Genomic DNA, 22,894 nt, shown 5'->3' with positions numbered 1-22,894 from the left:
TCACTTTATATGATGAACAAACCTCTTGCTGATGCTCAAGCGTGCTGTGTAACACAAGAATGAACCTTATAGCTTCCCTTTACCACAACTGACGTGTGAGTTGATAAATGCTTATATGTGAATAAAATCCTAAATTCAATCCATTCATCATATAAAGTGCTCGTGTCTCTTCAGAAATTTTTGGACTAAAGCGCTCGATTTATATGGATTAGTTTTACAATCTCTTTATGAACTTTTTAAGCATCAGAGTGGTAGTTGCATAGCTGTCAACAGGAACAGAAAGCTCTTGTATTTCATCAAAAAGATCTTCATTTGTGTCCCGAAGATGAAAAGTCTTACGGTTGTAGAACAAAATGAAGGTGAGTAAATAATGACATTGTTTTATTTTGGGGTGAACTAACACTTTAATGGCAAGTAGAGACACTTAAGTGTTTTATATAAACTTTGAGTACTTGTGCAAAAATGATCAAAAGAAAAAGATCCACTGTTTTGTGTATTTGTTTTAATATGCCAAATAAATAGAAGATCGATTAAAACATAAAGCCCTTGATTATGTCAAATTTACTCTGTCCAATTGTATTTTGAATGTATGTTTACTGTAAAGTAGTTGCTAACAATAGATTATAAGGTAGTATTTTAGTGTAAAAAAAGTGTTCAGTACATTAATTGTCTATAAATCTAAATCAGTACTTTGTATTGCCTAAGTATTTCATGTTAAAACTTAACAGAAAAAATATCAGACAATAAAATACTTAATCATGTATATGAGAAGATTCTTGAAATTCTAGATATGTATACTATTTAGAGGGGGGAAAGGGGGGGTACTGTATACAAAATGAGCTGGCCCTGATCCGGCACGGTTCTAGACCAGATCCAGAACAGAGCTGGACCAGATCTGGCCCACATTTGGCCCAAATCGGCATAAAGGAATCCACATCTGGTCCGGAGCTGGCCCAGTGCTGGTCCAGATGAGGAAAAACGGATCCGTGCCGGTATTGGCCCGTTGTGCCAAAAGTTATTAACATAACTACAAACAGACAAAGAGAAATACAATAAAATAGATTAATGATCATGATATCCTGTTATCATAATTGTAAAAGGGATAGTTCACCCAAAAATGAAAATTTGATGTTTATCTGCTTACCCCCAGGGCATCCAAGAAGTAGGTGACTTTGTTTCTGCAGTAGAACACAAATTATGATTTTTAACTGTTGCAGTCTGTCAGCGGTATAAAGCTTGTGAATGGTAACACAATCTGTAAGAGTAAAAAAACAAGCATAGACAAATCCAAATTAAACCCTGCGGCTCGTGACGACACGTTGATGTCCTAAGACACGAAACGATCGGTTTGTGTGAGAAACCAAACAGTATTTATATCCTTTTTTACTTCTAAAACACTATGTCCAACTGGGTTCAGCACTCGCTTAGTGTTTGTTAGGTCTGATCGCGCTCTGACAGCGGCAGTGATGTCTCACACTCATTGAAGTATAAGCGCGAGACATCACTTTTGTTGTCAGAGCGCGATCAGACCTTACTAAGCGCACAGACCAAGATAATTTCGTGTCTTAGGACATCAATGTGTTGTCGCGAGCGCAGGGTTTAATTTGGATTTGTCTATGCATGTTTTTTTACTCTTACAGATTGTGTTGACATGCATTATAAGACTGACAGACGGCAACGGTTGGAGTTAAAAATCATCATTTGTGTTCTACTGAAGAAACAAAGTCACCTACATCTTGGATGCCCTGGGATAAGCAGATAAACATCAAATTTTCATTTTTGGGTTAACTATCCCTTTAAATAAATGATTACAACTACAAGCATTATAACATTATATTTGTCACCTATGTTACCTCATTTAAGCCTACAGGCCTTTCAAGGACAATCTCACTGAAACAACCCGGGGTTAATGATTTTAAAATGTGAGACTTCTTTTTTTAAAAACATGTAAAAATCTTACAGACCCACAACTTTTCAACAGTAGTGTACTGAATGATTGAGGTTTTGCTTACTATAGTCATCTGGTTCATGGCCTTTGACAGGAGGTCGCTCCGCTCAGCAGGTTTATTACAAGGAACCAAGCTAGAGCAGAGGTGGAAAGAATAATATACATTATATATATATATATATATATTACTTAAGATAACAAAATTTATATTTTTAGATTTAGAATTCAGTATTGTACATGTAGTGTCACTTACGTTTGGATGTCAAAGACTTCTTAACTAATAAATTAAAAATATATAATTTTGCAAAAGAAAACTGTAGATGCATGGTGATATAGGTTAGATATATTGTGGAATAAATGCATTTTAAAGTATTTAATGAGCTTTCTCAGTTCACCTGTGTTTCCTCCTCCTGTCTGCTTCCCCTTTGTTGTAGAGGGGGTTTCTGTCTCCCCTGAAATTGCAGAACATTATTTATCCATATTTGTTTACCATTAGAGATCAAAACATGTGAAATAGTTTCAGTTCATTTTCGCGCTCCATGTAACTGACGTCACCGATTAACGGTACAGCAACTTTTAGGTTAAATAAATTTCTTTACTATCATCCATTAACAATTTGCCAGCAAAACCTTTACAAAACTATTATAACATCTCATCTACACATAAAGATGCGATTAAAAGTCCAAACTTTTATTAAACAGGGGCTCAAAATATAGAGTTAGTTTGCCAACCGCTTCTGACGGTTGAGTTGCTAACGGACTTTTTCGAAGACACTAAATAATTTCTTTGAAGTAAATATTCAACAGAAGTGTGTCAATTACACGTAAGAAAGGTATCATGAACAGTTATATATTATTTGTGTGATTTTATGGACTAAACTTACCTAAAATCAGTGAAAACAACAGCGAGACGGAGTCTTGATGCTTGACTTTTCCCCGTCTCCATGGTAACTCAGATCCGCTCCAGTGTTTGCTATTTTATAATCTCGCGTAATCTCGCAATATCTCTTCAGACCGCAAAAAAATGAAAATGAGCATATCATTTCTATTTTCTGAAATATTGACGTAGCCTACCAACAAACTGACACAGAAGTGGCAAAATAAGCATAATAGAGCACATTTTATTTAATATACATTATTATTACTACAGTATATGGTTGGCAGCAACTAATACTTTCTTGTTAAACACTTGTTAGGCACTTTATTTAAACTTTTCAAATGTTTTCTTAATTTTTATTAAATATAAATGCCTTTCTGATTGGTGATGGGAAAAGGGATAAGAGCAAGTTTGGCCTAAGGCGGAATCGAACACGGGTTGATCACATTAAAAACAAATTTCACGTACCACACACTCTACGGCCTACGCCACTACGGACATTAAAATATAATGTCTTTTTAGTATTTAACTGAAAACATTTGAAGGCTAAATTACGACCTACGTACAATGAATTGGACTTATGTTGGTATTTTAAGCATGAAATGGGGTAAATTCCCTGTTTGGGTTGACACATGACAACTTACCCGCGTAAAAACTATATAAGTTTACATTCATTTTCTTCACTCCCCTGCCACTAAGAGGCCGCCATCTTGTTTGAATTATTTTTCTGAAAGCTCCAAGCTGGTCACGTGATCGGCTGCTAGCATTCTGAATGGAGGATCTCAAAAAAATTCATTTACAGTAGCAGTACTGCTTTTGAGTAAACAGTAAAGTACTGTAAATTCTTATATACAGTAAGTTACTGTAAATATCATAAAAAATACCCATAATGCATTGCATATTACAGTAGTTAACCGTAAATAACATATATGGTATTTTACTGGGATTTTTTGCGGTAAGTAACTGTAAAATTACAGCAGAGTCTAACAGTGTAGCTGTTAAACTCACAATTGCACCTACATAAGCAAGGGGATAATGGGCATATGCCTAAACAACTCCCTCAGGAGGAGGCCAGAACTAGGAACTATACAACCTGATAAGGGATGGATACATAAGGTTACGTAAATAACACACCTAACTTAGCTCTAGCATAGCTGCTAAGCTATGGGCCTTCTTACAGGGCCACAAGCCTAGTGAAACCTGGGCTTCACCTCCAAATCTCATGGATAAGAGAAAGAAAGTGAAGCTCACAAGCAAACAATGTCAGGCAGCCGATTAAGGCCGAGCTAAACATACATATTAACTGAAGTGACAAGTGCTATCAACTTCAGTTTGCCCCAAAACCCCCTAATTTTTCTGACTACATGCTCAGAAAACAGGAAAATAAGGTCTTATTTTAAACACATAAAATATAGACCCTCCTGCGGCTCAAAGACCGAAGACTCCTAATGCTCCTTTTTTTTACATGAAAGGATGAAATCTAAGGTTCTTTTAAGCCTAAAAGATCCTCTTACTATCAAACAGATATAGCGGGCTGACAGATATAGGAGGTGGAAGAAGAAGAGGAGAGGGTAGATATAAATCGCCCTATGTAGCTGGGGAATCGATTACAAACGCAACGGTGTTTACAATCGATCACCCATCTCACTCTCGCTTCTTCCTCCTCCCGTCTGTCTGGATTCAGATACAAATCTGAATGTCTAGTGGTTTTCCCATGCCCTCCCGATCTCAAACGTGGAGATCAGAAAAGGAATGGAAAGTATGGAAGCTGCCGTATTAATGGACAGAAAGGAACCGTTCGTCGAGCCGTCCGCTCGCGGCCCCTTTCTTATGGTGCTCTCCCGGCAGCTGCAGACCGCCGAGAGGCGTGTTCCAAACACACAGCAGCTTGCATACACTAGTGATGTGTCGTTCTTGAGCGATTCGTTCATTTTGAATGAATCTTTAATGTGACTCGTGAAGAACGAGTTGTCTCAGGGGGTGATTCTTTCAGTCGCGCATGTGCAATATTCTATAAGTTCTAGTAGTTCACCTGTTTCAGTCAATGCAGTATGAGCCGGAAAGAGATTTGATTACTTTTCGTAAGTCTTTCGGGTTTTTGAGTCGTTCCTTAATCACGTGACAGACCCCTATGCTAAACCAATGCAGTATGAGCCGGAAAGAGAATTAATAGCCTTGTTTGACTTGATGCAGCGCCGCAAAGACCGATCGGCGGCTGACTTGAAGCAGTGCATGCCGGTAAGAAATGTTGTCCGACTTGAGACAGCGCTGAAGTCATGTGACTGTGACGTATGGCTTCAAAGTACCGCAAGAGCGATTCGAGATCAGCCGCCTGATGCAGACAGCGCAGTTTCTCAAGAGGAGCTGCACGAGTGCTGATGACGACACAGCGGTTTCATGATTGGCCGGATTCACCGCATGACAACGATCACGTGTGTTTCGTGTTTATTGTCACGCCTTCAGCTCCACTAATGCTCAAAAATCTGTTTTTATAACAGTTAAAGCTCTTTTCATGTAGTCGCGATGTTGTATTGTGTCATGTTTATCAAAATAAAAGGGATAAAAAACGTAGACCCCACTACATTGTTATTTAAATAACATATGCTTATGTTGAACTTTATTCTTGTAAAAACAGACGCTGTAAGCAGTACATAAAGTACTGAATGAAAATGTCTCTGAAACATCAGTGTATTAGTCAAATATTGCATTTATTTCACTTCAGCTGTGATAAAGTATGCAAACGCAGCGCGAGCGTCACTACGGGAAGCAGAAAGTGTCCGACTTCACGTTATTACCTTTTCATTCAGTACTTTATGTACTGCTTACAGCATCTATTTTTACAAGAATAAAGTTCAACATAAGCATATGTTATTTAAATAACAATGTAGTGGGGTCTACGTATTTTATCCGTTTTATTTTTATAAACATGACACAATACAACATCGCGACTACATGAAAAGAGCTTTAACTGTTATAAAAAAACAGATTTTTGAGCATTAGTGGAGCTGAAGGCGTGACAATAAGCACGATCGTTGTCATGCGGCGAATCCGGCCAATCATGAAACTGCTGTGTCGTCATCAGCGCTCGTGCAGCTCCTCTTGAGAAACTGCGCTGTCTGCATCAGGCGGCTGATCTCGATTCGCTCTCGCGGTACTTTGAAGCCATACATCACAGTCACATGACGTCAGCGCTGTCTCAAGTCGGACAACATTTCTTACTGGCATGCACTGCTTCAAGTCAGCCGCCGATCGGTCTTTGCGGTGCTGCATCAAGTCGAACAAGCCTGATTACTTTTCGTAAGTCTTTCGGATTTTTGAGTCGTTCCTTAATCACGTGACAGACCCCTACGCTAAACCAATGCAGTCTGAGCCGGAAAGAGAAATGATTAGTTCTTTTCATGAGTCTTTCGGGTATTTGAGTCGTTCCTTAATCACATGACAGACCCATACGCTAAACCAATGCAGTCAATACAGTCAGGTTGTGAGACCCAAGCACATTATATTTCTAAGTAAATAACTCTCCAGGTTTATTTGCTGAAAGTTATCATAACCTTAATGTTTTAAACTAACATTAATAATTCAAATTCAAAATGTTATTTGCTTTTAATTTATGTCATTATGTCCTTTTTGAGCAATTTTCTTATACATATATTAGACCAATATGTCAAGTCTGCCTAGACTTGAGTCTGCCAAACTAAAAATTGGAGTAAAAAAGAACAAACTACGCTATTATATTATTATATAGCCTAGTGTTTATGTACAGATAGACAGTCAAAAAGAGAAATTAATCAATATTTTATTTATAACAGGGCTTTATTTATTTATAAAATAATAACACACCACAGATCCTCAAGAAACAGTCACAAAAACATAGTGACAGAAATGTCAGAAATAGCGTATGGGTCTGTCACGTGATTAAGGAATGACTCAAAACCCGAAAGACTCACGAAATGAACTAATCAATTCTCTTTGCGGCTCAGACTGCATTGGTTTAGTGTATGTGGCTGCCTGTCACATCATTAAGGAATGACTTAAACCCGAAGACTTGTCAGACAAGAGGTGAGTTGAGCTTAATCAGCTTATCATAAACTGAAGACCCAGGTAAAGAATGAATTAATCATTTCTGAATCTTTTTTAGCATTGTAGTTTTGTATTGTTTGTAGTGTGATTAATGTTTGCATAAGCAGTAGATGTGTTGGGGAAGTAACACGTAACATTTTAATTACATTTTGCTAAAATGAACGAAATGAACCAAATGACTCAAAAAAAGATTCGTTCATTTTGCTGAACGAGACTCAAAAGTCTGAGTCGGTAAAATGATCCGAACATCCCATCACTAGCATACACAAGCCAGAGGAGCGCTCGCCGCCGGACGCGATGACATCAAACACGAACGTCATCGTCATCCACTCGCCAGCCCCGGGGAAGTTGAGAAAGAATAAAACTCTCTCAAGCTCCCCAACGAGCTCATCTGCGAGCCCTATGATTGCAGCCACCGTTCTGCATCAGCACAAATGGGGCTAGAATCACCAGGCAGAGATGCAGACAGCTCTTCCCTCGGGAAGACCCCCGGGTCGCGCCGTATTACATCATAGGCTGTCGCTGGCCAATAGGATTGTAGTTGTTGATAGTTGACTTTCTGACACCTGGGTCACGTGACGTTCCCCAAAGCGTTTACTGCAAATGCAGAGTGGAGTTCCCTTTCGAAAGGGAACTTCCTTCCTGCCACATGAGGCTATCAGCTTCCTACCCTATACTTCCAGGAAACATGCCGAAGGCAAACTCTCCCGAAGAAACTTAATTTTCATGTTACTAATAGGCAGGGGTTAAATTGGGATTTGTTATGTGGAGGGGGGGGCTCTGTGGTTTCAGGGGTGCATGTGTATGTTAAGACTAATCGTATCGATTGACAATCTAAAATATAACAAGCTGAGAGAGCCCTCTGCTATGAACAATAAAATGCTGATCAAAATCATTCTATAGATGCTGGTAGTTGTAGTGATATCTGATTAGTGATCGCTACTGAGTGAGCCACGCCCCTAAGCAGGGGGTTTGAGATTGTGCGAGTGTTCAATAAAGTTCATTTGGGTACCTGCTATGCTGTGTGATCAGTACGCTGTCTCGGCTCATCCACGAACACAACATGGTGTCAGAAGCGGCTGTAACAGTCTCCAACAAACGATAAACTGTTGAATAAGTCAATAAACGCTGCGGCAGAAGAAACGCTAAAGTAAGAGCGTAGTTTATGCTGTTTCCAACAAGAAAAAAGGAAAGTCAGCAAGCGGATGAGCACGCGCATACCCACCGAATTGTAAGTTAAGAGCGGGGGAGGGGTGCGGTCGCCAGGCAACCGGAGTGCAGGCAAAGAGGCCCACAGAAGCGTATTATGATTTAACATACAAAAGCTGAATAAAGCGCTGACGTTCGGGAAGATCTGCAAAAAGAAACAAAAATAAAACAAATAATAATAATCTACAAAGCACATGGAGGAATCACCAGCGCCCATATCTTCATATCAAATCCGACCTCCTGATCCATTCGATTTTACAAAGCCAAATGACTTTGAAAGATGGCTCAGACGATTTGAAAGATTCAGAGTTGCTAGTAATCTTGCACAAGCATCAGATTTGCACCAAGTTAACACACTGATTTATTGTATGGGAGACAAAGCTGATGACATTTTGTGCGGATTGGCCATGACAACAGAAGAGCGGGGAAAGTATGAAACTGTGCAGAATAAATTCAAAGAATATTTCACTGGCAAAATAAATGTGATTTATGAGAGAGCAAAGTTTAACTCCAGGAAACAAGAGCCAGATGAACCAGTTAATGATTTTATCACTGCACTGTATTCAGTGTCAGAACGCTGTGCTTTTGGAACTCTGAGAGACGAACTTATTAGAGATCGAATTGTTGTCGGGTTGAAAGATATCAAACTGTCAGAGCGCCTTCAACTACATGCAAACCTAACTTTGGAGAACGCTATAACTATGGCCAGGCAGAGTGAAACCGTGAGAAAACAGCAGGCAGAACTTAGGCAGGAGGAGGATGAAGAAGACCTAAAGGTAGAGGCTGTACACAAAGAAAAATACAGACAGGACTTGTCCAAAAAGTCAAACAAGTCAGGAAAAGGTGGAAATTGGACAAGTTTCCAGAAAAATCATAAAGAGAAATCAAAGAAATCATGCTGCATGAGATGTGGAAAATCAACATACCATGTAAAGGATCTCTGCCCAGCCAAAGAGGCTGTCTGTCATCAGTGTAATAGGACAGGCCATTACATGAGCCAATGTCATTCAAAGACAGTGCTTCATGATGTTAAAGAGGACTGTGATTCAGATGAAGGGCAAGCATTCCTCGGAGCTGTTGATTCAAATACTCAAGGCTGGTGCACAACCGTTCGGATCTTGGAACAGCCGGTGAAAATAAAAATGGGCACTGGGGCAGATGTCACAGCGATACCTGAATCCGTCTTCTCACAGCTTACCTCAAATAGCAACATTGGTCTGAAGAAAACACGAAAAACACTGATGGGACCAGGAAAGCATGTCCTGGATGTGAAAGGGGTATTTTCTACCAGCATCTCGAGAAATTAGAAAAAAATAGAGGAAGACATCTATGTGGTCAAAAATCTCTTCACACCACTCCTGGGCCGACATGCCATTGAAAAACTTAGCCTGATTGCAAGACTGGATAATATCACGGAATGCCAGTGGCTAGAGAACTTTCCAGAACTTTTCACAGGTTTAGGTGAGCTGAAAGAAGAGTACTGTATCAAGTTACAGCCCAATGCAACACCCTACTCTGTGAATGTAGCAAGACGGATCCCAGTACCATTGATGGAAAAAGTTAAAGAGGAGTTATCCAGGATGGAGAAACTTGATATCATCAAGAAGGTAGAGGGACCTACTGACTGGTGTTCGGGTATGGTTCCAGTACTTAAGCCTGACAACACGGTGAGAATTTGTGTTGACCTGACCAAACTTAACAGCGCTGTCAGACGCGAGAAGTTTATTTTGCCGTCAGTAGACCACACACTAGGCCAGTTGGGCAGAGCTAGAATCTTCACAAAGATAGATGCCAATTCTGGATTTTGGCAGATCCGTTTGGCTGAAGAGTCTCAACTGTTTACCACCTTCATTAAGCCATTCGGGCGTTATTCCTTTAAGAGGCTTCCATTTGGGATCTCCAGTGCTCCAGAGCTGTTCCAGATGAGAATGTGTCAGATTTTGGAAGGACTAGATGGAGTAACATGTCACATGGATGACATCCTCATATATGGAAGTTCTCCAGAGGAACATGATATCAGACTTGATGCAGCATTAAAGAAGCTCCAGAGTGCTGGCCTAACACTTAACAAAAAGAAGTGCGAATTTGCAAAGACAGAAGTTAAGTTCTTAGGCCACAAGCTGTCCTCAGATGGATTACAGCCCGATCCAGACAAACTGGTGGCAGTCCAAAATATGCGTGAACCTACCAATGTGTCTGAGGTACGCAGCTTTCTTGGAATGATGAACCAATTGGGGAAGTTCATTCCAGACCTGGCCGAGAAAACAAAGCCCTTGCGAGACCTCCTCTCACAGAAAAGTCTGTGGTCATGGGATGCACGACAGCAAGAGTCATTTGCATTGCTAAAAAAAGACGCATCATCATTTGGTCTGGGAGGAGTAATTTTTCAAAAGTCCAGTGATGCATGGAAACCCACTGCGTATGCGTCTAGAGCATTAACTCCAACGGAGCAGAGATATGCTAAAATAGAAAAGGAGACGCTAGCTCTTGTTTGGGCGTGTGAACGTTTCAGCTGCTATCTCATTGGGAAACATTTCCTTCTCGAGACGGACCATAAGCCACTTCTGAGCTTACTGAGCACAAAACATCTGGATGATTTACCACCAAGGCTGCAAAGGTTCAGAATGAGACTTATGAGATATTCTTACGAGATCAGCCATGTTCCAGGGAAACAGTTCACAACTCCAGACACGCTTTCAAGGATGCCCTCTATGAGTGATGTAACGGATGCTGACTCAACTCTCATGGAAGACACAAATATTTACCTCTCCCAAATAGGGAAAAGCTTCCCTGCTTCAAAGAGCCGCCTAGACAACATTCGACAGGAGTTAAAGAAAGACCCTGTATGCAGCCAAGTAATGAGGTTTCATGAGTATGGATGGCCGAGAACGGTGCAGGCCAACGACAAACTCAGACCTTACTGGTTGGAAAGAGACATGATTTCCATCCTCGACGGATTGCTTCTACATGGAACAAGGTTGATAATCCCTGCCTCACTCCAAAGTTCAGTTCTGCTTCACATTCATCAGGCACACCAAGGAATAGAAAAATGTCGCCAAAGGGCAAGACAGTCTGTGTGGTGGCCCGGCCTGAGTTCCCAATTGCGAACTATGGTGCAACAATGTGATGAATGTAGAAAGGCTTCCATGGTAACTGTAGAACCGCTACAACCTACAGACTTTCCATCGTATCCGTGGCAGAGAGCAGCTACAGACTTGTTTGAACTAAATGGGAAAAAGTACCTTTTAACAGTAGACTACTATTCAAGAGATGTTGTGGCCAAATTGTCATCAACTTCCTCGGCAACCATTATTGAACATCTGAAAGCAGTGTTTGCACGGAATGGGGTGCCCGAGATACTAATATCTGACAATGGTCCGCAATATAGCAGTGCCGACTTCAGGGAGTTTTCAAAGGAGTATGACTTTAAGCACATAACAAGCAGCCCACGGTATCCACAAGGAAATGGTGAAGCCGAAAGAGCAGTTAAAACGGTCAAAAAGGGGAAAACATCAGATCCATTCAAAGCTTTGCTTGCATACCGCTCTACACCACTTGCGAACGGCTATAGTCCAGCGGAACTGTCAATGGGCAGAAGACTGAGAACAGGCTTACCAACTCTGCCATCTCTTCTCACACCAAAACTTCCAGACGCAGACAAACTGAAACAGTTTGAATCCAGTATACGTGCTCGAACAAGAAATTCATACAATAAGAGGCATAGAGCTAGATATCTGTCACCACTGAAACCTGGACAGACTGTTTGGATTAGGGATCAAGCTATCTCTGGGACAGTGATCAGACAGCAGGCCCCAAGGTCGTTTGTCTTGAAAACCTCACATGGTAATATTCGACGCAACAGACGGGCGTTGGTGCGACTCCACCACCCTAAAACAGACAAGGAGCAAGCAGTCGATTGGCCAGAGTTATTTGAGGATGATCACGTAACTGACAGCGAGATGCCAACAGTCCGTCAACCATCTCCAAGTTTGCAGTCTGCCATACCTACACAACATGGAACTTACACAAGGTCGGGACGTTTGTCTGTTCCACCAAGACGAATAAACCTTTAGTTCATGGCCGGTGATCACAGAGGCAGAATAATCCTCTCACTGTGCCAGGAGTGCTCAGGTAGTCCACCCTGACCTCCTTTAAAAAAAAAAAAAAAAGGAGTACACAATGTTAATAGGAAAAGAGAAAAACTGAAATTGTACAGTAATGTGAAAGACAAAATGTGATAAAAGATGTTCTTAAAGCAATAATTTTCTTTTACATTAGGGAAGCATGGCATGTGCTTAGAATTGGTTACAGTATGTTTATTATTCCACAAATAGTAACACTCTTGGGTTCACAAATTTCAGTGTTTTGGGAAGGGGAGATGTAGTGATATCTGATTAGTGATCGCTACTGAGTGAGCCACGCCCCTAAGCAGGGGGTTTGAGATTTTGCGAGTGTTCAATAAAGTTCAGTTGGGTACCTGCTATGCTGTCTGATCAGTACGCTGTCTCGGCTCATCCACGAACACAACAGTAGTAAGCAAAGATACATCTGATGACAATAAAATCTTTCTGTAAGCCTGTGCCTTCTCCTTTGTGTCAATATCAAATATAAAACTGATGCTACCATTAAAGGAGAGAATATAAATACAAAATACAGTTCTTGACATTAAGCCCTGTTTTGTGCTAAATTAATTAAATTAAAACTAGCTTGCCTGGAAAAGAAAAAAGGATTTTTTTTGTGTGATGTACATATAATTTATTCTGAAACAAGCAACCCATCTAATTAAATTTATGTTTCATCTCTTATTTCAAATGCTTACATTTTTTTAAATTAAAATAGTAAGACACTATAGGGCTGTTACAAAATTAAATAATTTACACTGAAAAAGTACAACTGCATTCAATAATGTTATGAGATTTTTAAAATATTTTTGAATATACAAATAAGAAATTTATACTTTTAAACATGAAATTAAACCACCAATAGATGGCGGCAAGTGACTGTCTAAATGAGTGAGCCACTGAGTCATATTCAAATGATTCATTCAAAAGGCTGAATCAAGAATGAAGCAGTTGTTTATGATTGGGCCATTGAATCTTCACTCAAACGATTCGTTCAAAACGCTGAATCATTCAAAACGGCTGAGCGTAGCTGCGAGATGTGCTGGTTCCGCTTTGTTTGGAACTATTTTCGCTGCTACAATAGAACAAAAACAGGAAATATTGCACCTAAAACGTAAGTAATTAATATTAACTACTTGTTTATTGAACTGTTGTATGAAATTGTCAATTTCAATAAAGATATTCAGGAATTCAGCACTTTCGGTTGTGTGATGATCAACTTTATCATATGTCGTAAATAGCAAGCTATAAAAACCCCACATAATTTTTACTGAAACATGATAACTGAGTTTATTTGTGTGAGCAGAGCTCATTTGTTTTGAATTCTCCTCAAGAGGTTACATGCGCCTCAACAGCGCAAACATCACCACCAATATACATTAACGGTAGGCTACATATATTACTATCCACTATCAATCCCCACCTAAGCTAAATGAATCTTTCTCGCTATTTGGTTGTTATTGACATTTTAATCAAGCTACTTATCTGGTCAGGCAAGTAAAAATTCTTTCACAACAAAAAATCCAATTGTCCCGCAGTCCTGGACAAGCGTATGTCGAGTCCTGCAAGCCTATGTGCCGGGGCTCAGCCCCGGATGGCCCCGGCCCAATTTAACCCCTCCTAATAGGTATTTTTTGTTGACATATACAGCGGGTACTGAAAGTATTCAGACCTCCTTAAATTTTTTACTCTTTGTTATATTGAAACCATTTGCTAAAATCATTTAAGTAAATTTTTTTCCTCATTAATGTAAACACAGCACCCCATATTGACAGAAAAACACAGAATTGTTGACATTTTTGCAGATTTATTAAAAAAGAAAAACTGAAATATCACATGGTCCTAAGTATTCAGACCCTTTGCTGTGACACTCATATATTTAACTCAGGTGCTGTCCATTTCTTCTGATCATCCTTGAGATGGTTCTACACCTTCATTTGAGTCCAGCTGTGTTTGATTATACTGATTGGACTTGATTAGGAAAGCCACACACCTGTCTATATAAGACCTTACAGCTCACAGTGCATGTCAGAGCAAATGAGAATCATGAGGTCAAAGGAACTGCCTGAAGAGCTCAGAGACATAATTGTGGCAAGGCACAGATCTGGTCAAGGTTACAAAAACATTTCTGCTGCACTTAAGGTTCCTAAGAGCACAGTGGCTTCCATAAATGGAAGCCATTTGGGATGACCAGAACCCTTCATAGAGCTGGCCATCCGGCCAGACTGAGCTATCGGGGGAGAAGAGCCTTGGTGAGAGACTTAAAGAAGAACCCAAAGATCACTGTGGCTGAGCTCCAGAGATACAGTCGGGAGATGGGAGGAAACTGTAGAAAGTCAACCATCACTGCAGCCCTCCACCAGTCGGGGCTTTATGGCAGAGTGGCCCGACGGAACCCTCTCCTCAGTGCAAGACACATGAAAGGAGTTTGCTAAAAAACACCTGAAGGACTCCAAGATGGTGAGAAATAAGATTCTCTGGTCTGATGAAACCAAGATAGAACTTTTTGGCCTTAATTCTAAGCGGTATGTGTGGAGAAAACCAGGCACTGCTCATCACCTGTTAAATACAGTCCCAACAGTGAAGCATGGAGGTGGCAGCATCATGCTGTGGGGGTGTTTTTCAGCTGCAGGGACAGGACGACTGGTTGCAATCATGGGAAAGACGAATGCGGCCAAATACAGGGATATCCTGGATGAAAACCTTCTCCAGAGTGCTCAAGACCTCAGACTGGGCTGAAGGTTTACCTTCTAACAAGACAATGACCCTAAGCACACAGCTAAAATAACGGAGTGGCTTTACAACAACTGTTCTTGAATGGCCCAGCCAGAGCCCTGACTTAAACCCAATTGAGCATCTCTGGAGAGACCTAAAAATGACTGTCCACCAATGTTTACCATCCAACCTGACAGAACTGGAGAGGATCTGCAAGGAGGAATGGCAGAGGATCCCCAAATCCAGGTGTGAAAAACTTGTTGCATCTTTCCCAAAAAGACTCATGGCTGTATTAGATCAAAAGGGTGCTTCTACTAAATACTGAGCAAAGGGTCTGAATACTTAGGACCATGTGATATTTCAGTTTTTCTTTTTTAATAAATCTGCAAAAATGTCAACAATTCTGTGTTTTTCTGTCAATATTGGGTGTGTAGGCCTACATTAATGAGGGAAAAAAATGAACTTAAATGATTTTAGCAAATGGCTGCAATATAACAAAGAGTGAAAAATTTAAGAGGGTCAGAATACTTCCCATACCCACTGTACATATCTACATAATCACGAAGGTCTCTAGAATCAGTCAAATAAAACAAATCTTACAAGAGATCTATAGTTTTTTGTACACAAATCCAAGTTGCAACTATAGTTGCCGGTGGGCAAATGACTTGTAAGTACATATATCATGGTGAAATGGGGTATACTTGTCAGATGACCCAGAGGTGAAAGTAGCTCACAAAGTTTATTGTAGTCCCAATTTACAAACAAAAACAGACTGCCAGGTGCAAAACAGCAAATGCGCTGCAGCTGGAGAACCAAGGAATCAACAGAAGCTTCCCGAGCCGTAGATCCTCGACAGTTGTCCCGCTGTAGTGGACTGATGGAGACGGTACAGGCTGGCAGATAGATGCAACCACGCCAGAAGAAAGGTAGCCCAGTACAGCCGACAGGACAGCAGAAAATAAGGTCAGGTTCTGGACTGGAACCGGGACTGGAACTCAGATTCAGAAAAACAGCTGCTAACACACACATAAATATCGTCAAGCACAAGAGAGAGGAGTATGTAACACTCACGTACAACAATTCCTGGACACAGACTAAAACAAAGAACAGGGAGAAGTAGGCAGCGCAATCAGCGCAAAGACACAGAACAGGTGCGTGCAAGAGAGCGCGAAAGCCAGAGGTAACAGGGAACAGCTAAAATCAATGAAAGATGAAGGATAGAGGGGGGAAAAACACGAGTAATCAAACCTGGCTCATGACAATACTGGGGGGTATTCCACAAAAGCAAGATAAGGGATTAAGCTGGGATTTTCCAGTTATCCTGGCTGAATTTAGCCCTGACTCGGTTGCATGAAGGGAGGCTAAATTAATCTACATTAAGTTACTATGGAGATTTACACTTTGCAGCTAGCCTGGTCCGGAGCAGACTAACTGTCAGGCTAAGCTGAGCTCCTCTAACACTGATATATATATATATATATATATAATACACACATTTACTAAATTGTGCTAAATAAAAATATATATTGGTGTAAGTTTAAGACATTTTTATTATTTTAATATTTTATTAAAAGGTAAGTATGATGAGAAACAAAACATTTAAAGAGAAGTAATTTCTTAAAAATTAAGTGTTATATAGCCCACTGAATCATTCTCAGACTTAATGCTGACAACAATGGAAGCACTTGGGAGAGAACTGTCAGGAGACTTATTTCTTAGCACAGAAGAATACAAGATATTACCAAATCATTATTTTAAGTGTGAAACTATAGCAAAAGTAACACAGAAATTCAAAATCAATAAACCTGTGACAAGGCCCCTGAAACAATCAGGCCTTCATTTGTAAGCTTTCATTAAGTGGTGAGTGATTTTTTGCTAGACAAAGAGCAGGAGAAATACCAAGTGAGTGTTTCAGAGCCAGCAAAAGCTATGAAAAGAGTGACAGAGTAAGATGTGGCCTGCAGAAGTGACATGCATGGATGTTGTTCACACTGGAACTACCCACTGTAGTCAAAGCACAATAAAGTCTGCTAGCCTTTTCCAAGGCCCATATTTAATCTATACTCTGGTCTCATATATATATATATATATATATATATATATATATATATATATATATATATATATATATATATATATATATATATCCTCTTAAGCTCCTGGACCATTTTGGGGATTTCCATCTGGATTTGGCCTACCCAAATTGAAAAGCTTCCCATACCCACATAAAGTAATCTAAATACAAAATCTTGGTATCATTTTACAGGAAACACTTCGATGTTACATAAAACACTGCTGAAAGTGATACAAATTATAGTATATGTTTTCTGTGCTGTAATAAAGCCCCAAAAAAAGAGGCGCATTTTTATTGTTTTTGTTATAAATTATTTTTTGAAAGTGTATAACTCAGGCCCTGAGTGCAGTAGTATGGAATTACTTTTGATCCAAAAATAATGAACGTAACTTTTCAAAAAAACTAATAAAAATAGAAATTGAAACTGAATAAAATGTCTTTGAAACTTAAAAAAAATAAATCGCAGGCAAAATGTTTGACTTTGTTTTTAATACACTGCATGTTTTGTTAACAGTTTCTTTTCTTTCTTTCTCTGATCTTTACTTACAAAAGCATTTCCAGAGTTTTCATTTATGCTTCTGAAGTTTTCGTTTACGATCCCAGAGTTTTCGTTCGTCTTTCTGACACAAATCTCTCGCGGGGGCGGGGCCAGCAGTGGTGTGTTCTCATTGGCTTACTGAGTTTTTGATTGACAGCTTCTTCTTGACCTGGAAGTGAAGACGTCAGCGTTGTGTTTACAATTACATGTGTGGAGGAGAGCGTCTGTAAGCGGCTTCTTATTTCATTTTAGTGATGTAAAGATAGGCGTTTTTATTATTTTATCTGTATCTGCTGCTACTATAGTGAGATGATTTCTTAGGCCTAGCACAGACGAATGATATAATCATCATTATCATCAGTCATCGTCGTTATCTGGATACTCGCGGTAAGTTAGTATTTTTTACGTTTACAAAATCAATATAAGTAACATTACTTGCTTTTGCTTTTTCAGATGGAGAGGTATTTTAGAGCTCATTTAGAGCCCACTTTATACAGCAGTGTTGTCTTGATTTAACCCAATCATTACAGGATCTGGTTATGTACTGTACATACAGCCTTGGATTAGATCATATTTAAAGGGGAAAAGGTAGTCTTTAATAATAATTCATATAAAGTACTGTGCAAAAGTCTTAGGACACCATTAGATGTTGTTTTAGCAATGGTATAGTGATCATGTAATTTTTTTTTCAGTCTTCTTATTAGAATATGACCAGGAAATACTTTAAATTTGTAAGCATTATTAAAAAACGGGGGAAAAAAAAGACTTCTACAGGCTAAAGTGGCAAGTATTTAGTGACCTCTCCTTACACTTGAGTAATAGTGAGAACCTGGCTCTCTCAAACCTAAATGGAATGGAAAATGACTGGAAGGTCAAGAAAACTTTCAAAATCTGATCACAAGTTTCTCCTTTGAAAAAACTGGAAGTCTAGGAGGTCCCATTAAATACTGATTTTTGCTTATAGAATCCATTTTGTTCAGATTTTTTTTGTGTGCATATTTCCTGTATTTTATGTTTGCATTGTAATAAAGACCAAAAAAATAAACATGGGTGGTCATTTAAAACATTGCTAAAACAACAAAGCTAAGACTTTTGCACAGTAGGCCTACTGTATGGCTAAATGCAAAACCTAATACATCAAAGTAATTATGGCTGAAATTATATATAATTTGTTTGAAATAAATATTTTAAGTCTGCATAATTTGTTATGTGGGACTTCAAAGCAGTTTGTATTGTTAGATTATAATACATCTGATTTCTTATTTTCCAGGGAGTGGAGCAACTTTTCCATTAACAACATTCTGATGCTGACCCAGAGGAGGGAGTGGTAGCCCCAGAGATCCACTGTCCCCATCAGACAAGAATCTTATTTTGTTCAGACACATCACCTTTGACTGACTGGGATCTTGATCTTCAGACACCTGATATTATGCAAATATTTTAATTTTTTTGGAGCTCTAGATTAAAACAAGACACAGTTCACAAACACACAAGAGGTTGTACTTTATTACTAGTCCATACTGATCTTGGATTAGCATACCAACAACATATGAATGTTAAAATGATAGTTCACCCCCCAAAAATTCTCATATATTTTACTCATCCTCATGCCGTCCAAGATGCGTATTACTTTCTTTCTACAGATAAACATGAATTAGGATTTTTAGGAAAATAATATATGTCTGAGTCCTAAAGACACATTAATCCATGCGACCCCAGTGGATGAATCAATGTCTTCTGAAGTGAAACAAGATGAGAAAAATACTAATAATTTAAACTGTTTTAATTATTAACAATCGTTTCCCACCAACCATCATACGTGTATGGGTTACAGTCCACTTATGAGATGGACACAGAGATGGACTATTTTCTTAAAGATATTTGTGCTTATGTGGAGAAAGTCATACAGTCAAACCAAAAATGTATTCAGACAACATGAACATTTCATTCCATTCATTAAGTTTATTCACTATAGTTTAAAAAAATGGTAATAAAATGAATTTTATGAATTTTACACATGTATTCTATAATAGGTGCTTGTGCATTTTTATAGTAATGTACTGTATATCATGAGAATACTGCATTACATGAATATGCAGTTAGTGTTTTGTGGATTCTGGTCGTTCCTTTCACAACATAATTGCATCCAACACTTTCACTTTTATACTTGTGTGTATGTCACAATTGAAACTGTTGATGATTGTTAAAAAAAATCTACTTTTATATGTTATATGATAATGTTAACTAAATAAATTATAATGATAAAAAAATGGCAACAAGATCATTCTTTATGTGGAGTACTGAAATGCCCTTTGAGGTCTATACCGTCACTTCGGTAAAGTTGGTTTTATATTCGCACATTCGGACATCCGTATTCAATAGCCTTGTTAATCACACTACATTGGACATTCAGTGGACATTCACAAGTAAATATGCCATTAAAACAATACTTGCCTATTTTGATCGACTGTGAAAAATGTTGTAAGTTGAAAATCGTTGGTTGTCAATATCATGTCGCTGCTTAAAATTCCTAAACATTAATTTATTGCACATTTATTGGAAAGTCTGAATTTATCAGAAGTCCGAATGTGCGAATATAAAACCAACTTTACCGAAGTTATACCGTCTTACAGCAAGCCACGACTGTTATTTTCATATTTGAATCCTTCAGAATTAAGTGATCATTAATTGTGATGGTGTATGTGCATATGCTAACAATGGGTAGAGTGATGGCCATGGTTGCCAACCTTGATTACCTGGTTGGAGTGAGACTTTCTTGACGGCTGAATATATACATGTATATGATACTAGTACTATTTCTCTTTAAACTGTAACAGCACAACCTAATCAGACCCAACGATAGAGAAGAATCATCAGAAATAATCAAATATTCTCCGAAAACATTGGACATTATGCAATATTTTCAGTATTATAACCTTTAATGTACAATTAAACCTCAAGACATTCATTTTCTCTCGCGTTTGATCTCTCACGCTCCTAAAAGTTTATGTGACAAAGTAGAAGCCGCAGATAAATACAGATAAAATTCAAAAACAAAACTCATATCTTTAAATGAAATAAGAAGCCGCTTACAGACGCTCACCTCCACACATGTAATTGTAAACACAACGCTGACGTCTTCACTTCCAGGTCAAGAAGAAGCTGTCAATCAAAAACTCAGTAAGCCAATGAGAACACACCACTGCTGGCCCCGCCCCCGCGAGAGATTTGTGTCAGAAAGACGAACGAAAACTCTGGGATCGTAAACGAAAACTTCAGAAGCATAAATGAAAACTCTGGAAATGCTTTTGTAAGTAAAGATCAGTGAAAGAAAGAAAAGAAACTGTTATCAAAACATGCAGTGTATTAAAAACAAAGTCAAACATTTTGCCTGCGATTTATTTTTTTTAAGTTTCAAAGACATTTTTTTCAGTTTCAATTTCTATTTTTATTAGTTTTTTTGAAAAGTTACGTTCATTATTTTTGGAACAAACGTAATTCCATACAGTAGCACCATGCAGACAATTCTACTTGTTTCCTCTATATTTCAGCAAACACTGGAAAAAAGAATTTTGTCTCTATCTTATGATATGCCAGAATTATTCAAATACACCTGAAGGGAGGAATTTTACCCTTTTTTCTGTAATTTCCGCCTACCCAAATCTAAAGTCTCCCCATACCATTATACAGTGGTTTAGATGCAATATCCCAGTGTCATTTTACAGAAAACCCTTTGAAATTACTCAAAACACTGCTGACAGTTATATTTAGTAAAGTATATGTTGTCTGTGCTAATAATAATTAAAAAAAAGAGAGGCACTTTTTTTTATTTTGATCAGTTTTATTCTTTCAGGAGACATAAGACTCTATAAATTATAATAATCTATATTTATTTTATAGTCTAGAATATAATCTATACCTTCCAGATTTGTAAAATTCCCTATATGTGCATAATTTGTCACCTGTGTTGAGCATAACATGAGCATCACCTCAGGATCACCCGGGTGCCTCCTGGAGATGCCAACTGTGCCACCTGTGCCAGCTGCTGTTGCTCACTAAACTGAACTGAAGCTAAGAAATCACTGTTTATGCACAGTAATAATATACATATCAAAATGTTGGTTTATTGAAATGACAATATTATTCAAGTCAACATATTTCCAGACTTCAGTGAATGCAGCCTTGCCATGTACTAAACGCAGTTTGACTTTATTTTGTCAAACAGTTTATTAGATCGGTTTATATGCTTTCGCATTTCAAAATAATAATAATTCAATCAAAAATGAGTATTAGCATTGTAAAAAACGCAATACAATTATGTAAACAACGCCAACTCACCAAGCGCGCGTTTGGTTTCGCTTTCTCGTCTCCTTCCTCATCTCCGCGCTGCCTGAGGTAAACTGCCTAAATGCTGCGTTCACACCAAACGCGAATAGAGCGTCAAATTCGCGTCTACCGCGTCTAGTTTGCCGCTTGAACATTTTGAATGCATTCGCGCGTCTAGAGCGAAATAGACGCGCGTAAAAAACAAGAGTTTGAAGCGAAATTGACGCGCGTCCGAGGCGAGTGGGAGGGGGAAGTGCTAGGCGGTTGTCTGTTTGCAAGATGGCTGATGTTGATCGTGCGTTCATCGAGAGAGCTACCACTTTGTATTTGCTCTGGAGAGCAGAACAGCGGCGTAGGACTCAGCGTCGCGGGAAGGCCGCGGGTCGATAAACGTGTACGTGATTTAAAAGTGAAATGTGTATTTACAACTTACCAGGTAGCCCAATCTCCTCACCGACACTCTTCCAAGCGAGCTCCTTTTTATTCCTGTCTGAAGTATGAACTTGTGTCATAAATCTCTGGGTGACTGCTCACTGATAATATCAGTCGTTCCTCCATTTTGAATGAGTGACTCCGAGCGGGCCTGCCGCCACAGCAGCAAGCAGGCTCCTGATTGGTTAACGCGGCGCGAATTTACGCCAAAGTTCAAATTTTTCAACTCGGGCGTCAGACGCGAATTCGCGTCAAACGCTAAATGCACAAAAAGCACCATTCGCGCGTATCGCGCGAAACGCTCAATTCGCGTCATTCGCGCGAACTAGACGCGCGAATGAGGCGAATTCGCGTCTTCCGCGCCGCGCTAAACGCCTCATTCGCGCCGCGAGACCTCCAGACGCGCGTAAACGCGTCTTTACATTGACTTAACATTGAAATCATTCGCGCCAGACGCTCTATTCGCGTTTGGTGTGAACACAGCATTAGATTCGCTTCTAAAGCTATCATTTATCAAAGCTTTTCCCTTTCTACGTGTAATTATCGAAATAAAGACTATAAATTGACACGAAAAC

The 22,894-nt window shown here is 39.1% G+C and overlaps 1 long non-coding RNA gene across 2 annotated transcripts; it reads right to left on the bottom strand.

The window, feature by feature from the left end:
- Positions 1–257: 257 nt before the first annotated feature.
- LOC137027255 (uncharacterized) lies at positions 258–22,590 on the bottom strand. 2 transcript variants are annotated; one of them, XR_010896012.1, is made up of 4 exons: positions 21,900–22,590; positions 2,832–2,954; positions 2,013–2,400; positions 258–1,027 (listed from the first exon to the last, which is right to left on the bottom strand). It is a non-coding gene; the product is annotated as an uncharacterized lncRNA (long non-coding RNA). The 2 variants fall into 2 exon arrangements; XR_010896011.1 differs by lacking the exon at positions 21,900–22,590 and having other exon boundaries at positions 2,832–5,044.
- Between the last annotated feature and the right edge of the window lie 304 nt (positions 22,591–22,894).

This window comes from Chanodichthys erythropterus, chromosome 9 (assembly GCF_024489055.1).
Source record: "Chanodichthys erythropterus isolate Z2021 chromosome 9, ASM2448905v1, whole genome shotgun sequence".
In the NCBI taxonomy this organism is placed as follows: Eukaryota; Metazoa; Chordata; class Actinopteri; order Cypriniformes; family Xenocyprididae; genus Chanodichthys; species Chanodichthys erythropterus.
The sequence above is the reverse complement of the archived record's forward strand: the minus strand, read 5'-3'. Positions and strand labels throughout refer to the sequence as shown.